Here is a 10,440-nt window from a genome sequence, read left to right as displayed (position 1 = left end):
AAAGTGGACGGGCCCGGTGGTAGACGCTCGCCTACAAATCCAGGGGACACAGGTTCAAGTCCACACCTAGCACATAACTCTCATGGAGTTTGGTCATGAAATCCTTTCTACAGCCATTCTTCCCCTATCGCCGACTCAAGAAGGGCAGTTTTCAGTTACCGGTGATAAATATGGGCACTTTGTTGTACTGCCTGGTAACTGACCGCTGTGATATAACCTAAATAGTGATGAAAATAGCGTAACAATCAAACAAAACAATATAAAGTGTCTATCTTGATTGTATATATTACTATTAGATGCTGCAGGCACCCCTGAACCGAAATATATTGATAAGTATTTACATTCCCTATGTTACGTCTCTAGATGAGCCTATGCGATGTCGTTGTACGTAATATCCAATGAAGAACAAACCTGTCTCAACTGGATTTATCCAGATATTTTATGTTAATGAGCAAGACTCCAGTTTGCCCGACACGAATCGGAACGCCTCGGTAAGCTCGTCTACGTAATCTGATTGGCGCAGCCGAAAATAGAACATTCCTGTGACGTCATATAAACGGGAAAATCGTGCACGCGCGTGATCCACTGTTCTTCCGAATTACGGACGCGATCGTTGTGTTAATAAGATGCAATCGATTTTCTTAGAAGATAATCCAATAAATCGACTATTTTTCTTTTGATATAAGTAGAAATAATATAAATGATAATATAAATATAAGAAATGAACGCCTTCTCGCTACAGTTCAACGGTTATATGAATACAACAGGTCGCGCGCATAGTTAACGTAAACCCCTTCGGGGTTTACAAACTCTGCATGTGACCTGTTGTATTCATATAACCGTTGAACTGTAGCGAGAAGGCGTTCATTTATTAAATAGATAAGTTAAGTTTGTTTATGAAAGAAAAAAAGGAAATGATACAATTTTATCCAAAAAAAAGCTTATTGGCATTATTAATAATAATTGGCATAACAATTGTTTTAGGGGCATTTATCAATTCTAAATAATTTATTGTTCTTAAAAATTAAACACATACTTATCTTGTATTTTTTAGATGCCAATCGTAAACAAGTGGGACAAGTGACTTGCCCTCTGCTGGTAAAACCTTCCTCAGGATTGCAGACTTCAGGAAAAGTAATAAGGTAAATAACATTGACCTGCAGGTTTTGATAGTTGATGGATATATGAACTCAATATTTTACTGTTAAAATATCTTCGCACTTTTCAACTTGAAATCATAGCATTGTTTCAATTTGTACAATTTGTCACTATCCCACATGAACATTAATTAATGATGCTGTCTGATAGATAAAATTCTGATATATGATATCTAGCATGCAAATGGTCATTGTAAACTATTTTTAGCTCATCTGTTTTGAAGAAGTCGAGTTATTGAGATCACTGAGTCTTCGGGGTAATAGGCGTCATCGTCAGCAGCAGCGTGCAAAAACTAATGTAGCTTTTAACTAAATTTCTTGATGGACTCTTCATATTAACACACATTGTTACTTGGGACCAGAGCTTTCCAGACATGCAACGACCTTTGACCTTGACCTTCAAACTGACGAGCGTTTGAGTCGTACAGGTCTTGTTTTTAATCTATTTTCATTATTGGTTATTTATCTAAATGCTTATTGTTGTTTTTTCTGGCTGTGTAGTTCGGAGGTGTCGAGAAAGGAGTTTGACGACATATGTGACCAGGTATCGCGCTTGAAAAAGAGGGTTCGGGAGTTGGAAAAAGACGCAAAATACAGTAGGGAACCAACATCACCACCTGAGAAGAGGCACTATTCACCATCTGAAGTACCAATAAAGCCAGACAAAATCTCACCTGTAGCCTCACCAGCCAATGATGTGCAGCATTATAATGGACATACAGAGATGGAATTGCGCTCTATGATAGAGCATGTGGATGGCCTTTTTAATTCATGCAAAAAGCTGTTGCTGGCTTTGTTCCCAAATGAATACATTATATCACATAGTGTAACAGGTCGTCGAGCAAACACTATGACAGAACCAAAACCCAAGTTTGATTCTAGACTATATGATTGTTTCTCCAAGATTATTAAGGAAAAGTTTCATGTTAAAGATACTGAAATTACACTGAAAGTTCAAAGTGTTCAGAAGCTTCTAAAAAACAAAATTCACTAACTGAAGCATCAGTCTATCATTCTCTGATAATTGTGGATGATGAATCTTACTCTTTAAACCTTGTTTGCAATGCAAAAATTAAAATAAAAAAGTGCAAACTTATTGATTTGTTTAGCTTGCCTGAGCACAAAGTGCTGAAGGTGAGCTTTTGTGATCACTCTATGTCCGTCATCCGTGCATCACCAAGTAATATATGTCAGTCATGGTTTTCTGACCATGGTTCAACCTTGGTTGACCATTCTTTTCTGACCACGATTCAACCTAGGATGACAATGGTTTATAGACCATGGTTCAACTGTGGTTGACCATGGTTTATATACCATGGTTCAACTTGGGTTGACCATGGTCTGTCAAAACCATGGTTGTAGACTGTGGTCCATTTGTTATTTTGTTAAACCATGTCATAACCATGGTTAAATAACCATGGATGAACATGGTGAACCATGGTCACATTTCGCAGGGGTTTTGTGTGTATGTTCATTATCTTTAATTGAGCATCTTTAAAGTGAAACTCTTAATTGAAATCAATACATATAATGTATTTATAACTCACATCAAATTGACTGATAAAACAATAACTTCTTACTAAATAATGCATTTACTGAAATATTGTTTACTGATAACAAGCTTGTGACCCTGTTTATTATAGCAGAAAGCATGACAAATATTAAACAAGAAAAACCATGGATGCAAAGCATCAAAGGGCGCCGTTTAATAGTTTATGCATGTGTTATATGTTGGACAACAAGAAATAATCAAGGCCAACCACCATTATCTTTATGATGTGGGGGAATCATCATGAACAGGTGATACGAAATAACAATTTTATAAATTTTGCAGTCTTTTAATAAACATAATTATTTTGGTTGAAAGTAGCAAACATGAAAAGTGAACTGTTATATAAATAGTGAACATTGTTGACTAGATGAAATGCATAAAAAGATAACATGCCTTGTTCTTAGCTGTTAAATAACACTGAAATGTATTAAGTTGGACAAATTGCAATAAAAAATCTGATCAATATAAGTATTATGTTAACTTCTTTATTAACATGGTAAAGAAAAGTTGAAAATGGATGTTTAAGTTGACGATAAATAGTGAAACACTTAGCTGTATTGATAGTGCTCAATACAATAGGAAATCTATATGAAAATAAAAATCCTTCATGAGCCATATTTATAGCGAAGTAATGAAAGTGGACTATTATCTATTTACAGAATGGAAATAGTGAAAGACTTCGCTGTATTGACAGTGCTCAATACAATAGGAAATCTATATGAAAATAAAAATCCTTCATGAGCCATATTTATAGCGAAGTAATGAAAGTGGACTATTATCTATTTACAGAATGGAAATAGTGAAAGACCTCGCTGTATTGACAGTGCTCAATAAAATAGGAAATCTATATGAAAAACAAAAATCCTTCATGAGCTATATTTATACCGAAGTAATGAAAGTGAACTGAATCTATTTACAGGAAAGAAGTAGTGAAACACTCAGCCAAGTTGACAATGCTCGATACAATAGGTATCTATATGAAAATAAAAATCCTTTATGAGGCATATTTATACTAAAATAATGAAAGCGGACTGATGTCTATTTACAGAAAAGAAGTAGTGAAACACTCAGCCAAGTTGGCAATGCTCAATACAAAAGGAAATCTATATGAAAAATAAAAATCCTTCATGAGCCATATTTATACCGAAGTAATGAAAGCGGACTGATGTCTACTTACAAAAGCGAAATAGTAGAACAATCATATGACCAAAAATGAATTCTATATTAATTTCAACAAATGTAATTAAACACACTAAAGATACAAATAAAAGTAAGTGTAATATGTGTAATTGAATTTGCACTTTAAACAAAATGCATGCCAGGTGTTCTACAAACTTGTGAAATGTTTTACTATTTGGCAATAATTGTCTTCCATGTTATTAGAGCATTTATTCTATTAATAATACTTGTTTTATGTTGTAATTTATATACATTGTTTTCAAATTGATGATACTAAAAAATACAGCAGAAAGTGTTCTTGTAGGAAATACAAATATTGTACGTATAAGAAAAACACCAATGATGTATTTTAACAGGTAGTGGAAAATAAAGATGAAATGACACAAAAATGAATATTTACACACTGAAACACTAGGGTATCATTATGAACATGGCAACTACAGTCATAAGAAGAAAGGAATAAAAATATCATAACAATATATATACAACAATGAAAGCACACAAGTTTTCAAATATCAAAATGAGCAAACAATTTAGTGCATTGTTGAACATAAAAATATGTATGGATGTAAAAAATAGAAATTGGCTAGTACCATTGGGTAATTAAGCTTATTTTGAATTGTTTATGAAAAGATGCCAAAAAAGTAAGTATGGAAATGGTATTTAGTACAAAAATGAGAAGTCATGGATTTATTTCATGTACCATATATATGCACTTAATGAGTATTCTTATAGAAGATAGTAGTCAATAAAGAATAGATTTTCATACATAATCGCTAAATGGCCTTTAATAATAACCTACTGCTGGACGAAAATGAACAGTATAAACAGCAATTGAATCACTTCAAATTTGTAAAAATAAGTTAACTTTATGTAAATTAACTTGCAGCTGGTAACTTAACTATTCAATTTGGTTCATTAGACACTCATATAATCTCCAATAGCTTTTGTAGTAATAAAAAATCAATGTAGTAATGATGGTGAACTATTCATTTTTACATTTATTTAGAGATGTTCATAACTCTGTTGTTCTTGATGTGGGCCTGAAATGCCACTGGCAGCTTATAACCCAAGTGGACCATGAAGTCTAAAATCTCCTTATGTGTGGCAAGTTCAAGTGACCCAAACAGCAGTGCCAGGTCTGTCTCGAACACCGTTGTTTCAAGCAATTCACCAGTAGGTCTTTGCAATTCCAACTTGGCCCTGCATGTCATCTTTTATGAAGAACCACCACATGTTGGGCAGACACCATCTGTCATCTTCTTCTTGTAGCAGCCTGAAAAATATGTTCACTTTATTAATGTAGTGGAAAATTTGCTAATGAAAATCTTTCTTTAGTGACACATATGATTTAAAAGTTAGTATGAAACTGGAATTATAGATAAATCAATATGCAAATAACTTTGATTTATTAGCAAAACATTTATGTCAGAATATAATAAATAAGCAGTAGACAAACAACTTAGGAAAAACGAAAGGTAGTTTGTCATCTTCATTCCCACATTTATTTCCAACCAAGTATTGCAGATTTTTGAAGGAGTTGAAATTGACGGTGTATTGCTTTTGAAGCAAGAAATGTAATCTGAAGGAAAATGAATTTTTAAATATAACAAATTCATGAATATAGCTTAAGCTGATAAAAACATGTCTTCAAAGAAGTGATTTAGGTTGTAACACACTTCAGTCTTAGTATTAATGATATTAAAGAATATATATTTTTTCTACACAGACATTTCTTTTTCTTACCATCGTAATCGCATGCCTGATACATGAATGCATCAACGATCGATGTACTAATACAATCTTCCTTCATGGAGGAGTTGTCGCTGCACCCAAATCTGGGTCTTTGTCAAAGAATGCAATATCACTGTCTGTGACTGGGACAGATACTTTATCATTGCCAAGGAACTGTAATATAATAATGTTTAAACAGTTATTGTACATTTGCTAGCTATTCAAGTTAAAAACGTATGACACGAGGTGTGGAAAGATGCTGCAATGGATGTTTTAAAGATATGCTAAAATAAGACAAATAATGTCATCATTTCATGTATGAATGAGATGTATTGGTATGTTGCTATGTGCATCCCAATTATAACAACATACATTTCATGAAATTCACATTTTTCTATTATTTCAGAGCAATATTTTGCAACATAAATTTTAAATACTAAATATTAAAAACAGACCACAACAAGAGCTGTCACAGTATGTGACGAATGCCCCCGAATGTGACATTGACCTACGAACAAGGTCAGTACATGAAAAGTTGATCTTGCCTTTATGTGTCAAATACATATGGCAAGTTATTTTAAATTTACTCTGAACATAAAATAAAAACACCCATACTTGACAACCTACACTGTTATGTCCTTATATTCAGAATTCCCTTGTGAATAAACACTTAGTGTATCTTTCACCTTAGAGGTAGGGACATGGGTCTTGCACAGGACACGTCGTCTTCGTATGTGGAACACATGTAGCAAGTTATTTTAAAATCTGTCCTTACAAAGGAAAGTTACAGCACGGACACGACAACCTATACCTATGTCCTTGTATGCAGCACTCCATTGTGAATAAACACTATGTGTGACCTTGACCTTTGAGGTAGGGACACGGGTCTTGCACGCGACACGTCGTCTTGGTATGTGGAACACATGTGGCAAGTTATTTTAAAATCTGTCCATACAAGGGAAAGTTACAGCCCGGACACGACAACCTATACTCTTTGTCCTTATATGCAACACTCCATTGTGAATAAACACTAAGTGTGACCTTGACCTTTGAGGTAGGGACACGGGTCTTGCACGCGACACGTCGTCTTGGTATGTGGAACACATGTGGCAAGTTATTTTAAAATCTGTCCATATAAGAGAAAGTTACAGCCCGGACACGACAACCTATACTCTATGTCCTTATATGCAGCACTCCATTGTGAATAAACACTAAGTGTGACCTTGACCTTTGAGGTAGGGACACGGGTCTTGCACGCGACACGTCGTCTTGGTATGTGGAACACATTTGGCAAGTTATTTTAAAATCTGTCCATACAAGGGAACGTTACAGCTCGGACATGACAAACTATACTCTATGTCCTTATATGCAGCACCACATTGTGAATAAACACTAAGTGTGACAATGACCTTTGAGGTAGGGACACGGGTCTTGCAGGCGACACGTCGTCTTGGTATGTGGAACACATGTGGCAAGTTATTTTAAAATCTGACCATACAAGAGAACGTTACAGCCCGGACACGACAACCTATACTCTATGTCCTTATATGCAGCACTCCATTGTGAATAAACACTAAATGTGACCTTGACCTTTGAGGTAGAGACACGGGTCTTGCACGCGACACGTCGTCTTGGTATGTGGAATACATGTAGCAAGTTATTTTAAAATCTGTCCATACGAGGGAAAGTTACAGCCCGGACACGACAACCTATACTCTATGCTAATATGCAGCACTCTATTGTGAATAAACACTAAGTGTGACCTTGACCTTTGAGGTAGGGACACGGGTCTTGCACGCGACACGTCGTCTTGGTATGTGGTACCCATGTGGCATGTTATTTTAAAATCTGTCCATACAAGAGAAAGTTACAGCCCGGACACAACAACATATACTCTATGTCCTTATATAAAGCACTCCATTGTGAATAAACACTAAGTGTGACCTTGACCTTTGAGGTAGGGACACGGGTCTTGCACGCGACACGTCGTCTTGGTATGTGGAACACATGTGGCAAGTTATTTTAAAATCTGTCCATACGAGGAAAAGTTACAGCCCGGACACGACAACCTATACTCTATGCTTATATGCAGCACTCCATTGTGAATAAACACTAAGTGTGACCTTGACCTTTGAGGTAGGGACACGGGTCTTGCACGCGACACGTCGTCTTGGTATGTGGTACACATGTGGCACGTTATTTTAAAATCTGTCCATACAAGAGAAAGTTACAGCCCGGACACGACAACCTATACTCTATGTCCTTATATGCAGCACTCCATTGTGAATAAACACTAAGACTAGTGTGACCTTGACCTTTGAGGTAGAGACACGGGTCTTCCACGCCACACGTCGTCTTGGTATGTGGAACACATGTGGCAAGTTATTTTAAAATCTGTCCATACAAGGTAAAGTTACAGACCCGGACGGACGGACGGACGGTGCGATTTTAATATGCCCACCTTCGGGGGCATAAAAAGGAAATAAATGATATTAACACGATAGTTGAGATATCATTATTTGCATATACATATTGAAGCGATATGGTATTTATGTAACACATATAACTGTGAGCCATTTAAAATATACCTGGCATTCTGTGAGTCTGGAGGCAACCAGTTGCTCCTGACCAGCATACAGTTTCTTATATAGACCCGTAAACTCGACAACAGTGTCAGGTAGGTACTCCTGCTCTGCTAAATCTTGAAAGAGGGCCACCTTCACTGCTTTTGTCCCATCCTTCAACCCAAGGCACCTGACAGGTAATGTGCCTTCACACTTCAGTGCCGCAGTGTAAAAATAAACAACATTCTTTAAACAGTGTTTTCATTAAGAGTTGGCTGCTGGTTGAAATAAGCACTTCAAAGCGAATTTTATCAACTTGAAGGTCAAATTTTCAGAATGTGCCAAAATGTGCCATTGATTTTTATAGCCATTGCTGGTTATATCTGTCACTTATTTTTTTGCAAAAAAATATATTTTTGTGTAGAATCAACATCTATTAATAAATAATTTGGAAAAAAGACAATGATAATATGGGAAAAGTGGAGCACAGTTTAAAGTTCATAGGGCGTTTTTGTCTCATTTTTTACAGAAAAATATCATACCAAGACATAACTGGCTATTTTTCACTATCAGTAATAAAGTTTATATATAATTTGGAAAAAAAAGACAATGATTATATGGAATTAAAATCTGTCCATACAAGGGAAAGTTACAGCACGGACACGACAACCTATACTCTATGTCTTTATATGCAGCACTCCATTGTGAATAAACACTATGTGTGACCTTGACCTTTGAGACAGGGACACGGGTCTTGAACGCGACACCTCGTCTTGGTATGTGGAACACATGTGGCAAGTTATTTTAAAATCGGTCCATACAAGGGAAAGTTACAGCTCGGACACAACAACCTATACACTATGTCCTTGTATGCAGCACCCCATTGTGAATAAACACTATGTGTGACCTTGACCTTTGAGGTAGGGACACGGGTCTTGCACGCGACACGTCGTCTTGGTATGTGAAACACATGTGGCAAGTTATTTTAAAATCTGTCCATACAAGGGAAGGTTACAGCTCGGACACGACAACCTATACACTATGTCCTTATATGCAGCACCCCATTGTGAATAAACACTAAGTGTGACCTTGACCTTTGAGGTAGGGACACGAGTCTTGCACGCGACACGTCGTCTTGGTATGTGGAACACATGTGGCAAGTTATTTTAAAATCTGTCCATACAAGGGAAAGTTACAGCTCGGACACGACAACCTATACTTTATGTCCTTATATGCAGCACTCCATTGTGAATAAATACTAAGTGTGACCTTGACCTTTGAGGTTTGGACACGAGTCTTGCACGCCACACGTTGTCTTGGTATGTGGAACACATGTGGCAAGTTATTTTAAAATCTGTCCATACAAGGGAAAGTTACAGAGCCAGACGGACGGACGGACGGACGGTGCGATTTTAATATGCCCACCTTCGGGGGCATAAAAAGTGGAGCACAGTTTAAAGGTCATAGGGCGTTTTTGTCTCATTTTTTACAGAAAAATATCATACCAAGACGTAACTGACTATTTTTCACTATCATTAATAAAGTTTATATAATAAAATTCTAATGATCATAGTTTAATGACCCAACAGGCTATGCTTCATGAATGTGTTTGTATGGCCACTTCATGATGTAGTAAACAACAGTCTGGCTTGAATATACTGTCATTTGTCACTTCTGATGCCATAAATGAAATGCTTATCTAGCCAAAAAAAAAGTACCCTTACATTGTGTTTATCAATGTTTGTTTTTTGTTATATATACACTAATGGAAGTAATATTATATGTGATATGATCCTGGTTCACATGCATGTTATCTGGTTCTAGAATGTTATGCCAAAAAGTTGTAATTGCACATGCCTTTCAGATCTTAAATTCGTGTCTTGTACACAAACTTGGATTATGTTATTCCTGTTTTTTGGCATTTTTTTTTAGCATTTTTTCCTAATTTAAATTTTAAAATAGGGCTTCATTGGGGACAAAATCTAATATGTCATCAGCCTGACCAAATCCATAAGCAATGATGTTAAAACCATTAAATGAGGCTCACTCAGTATTTTTGTTAAAACCAAAACAATAATATTAATTGTGATAAGTCTTATTTGGGAGTAAGAGTGCATCTTTAAAAATAGTGTGTGTTTTTTTCACTTAAATATGTTACAATTCAATTTGACAAATGAGACAAAAAAAAAATAAGTTAGGAAATAGAAGTAGTAATTGTACATAATACAAAACAACAACAAAAATTGACAAAGCT

Source organism: Mya arenaria, chromosome 7 (assembly GCF_026914265.1).
Source record: "Mya arenaria isolate MELC-2E11 chromosome 7, ASM2691426v1".
Classification (NCBI taxonomy): domain Eukaryota; kingdom Metazoa; phylum Mollusca; class Bivalvia; order Myida; family Myidae; genus Mya; species Mya arenaria.
This window is presented reverse-complemented; position numbering follows the sequence as displayed.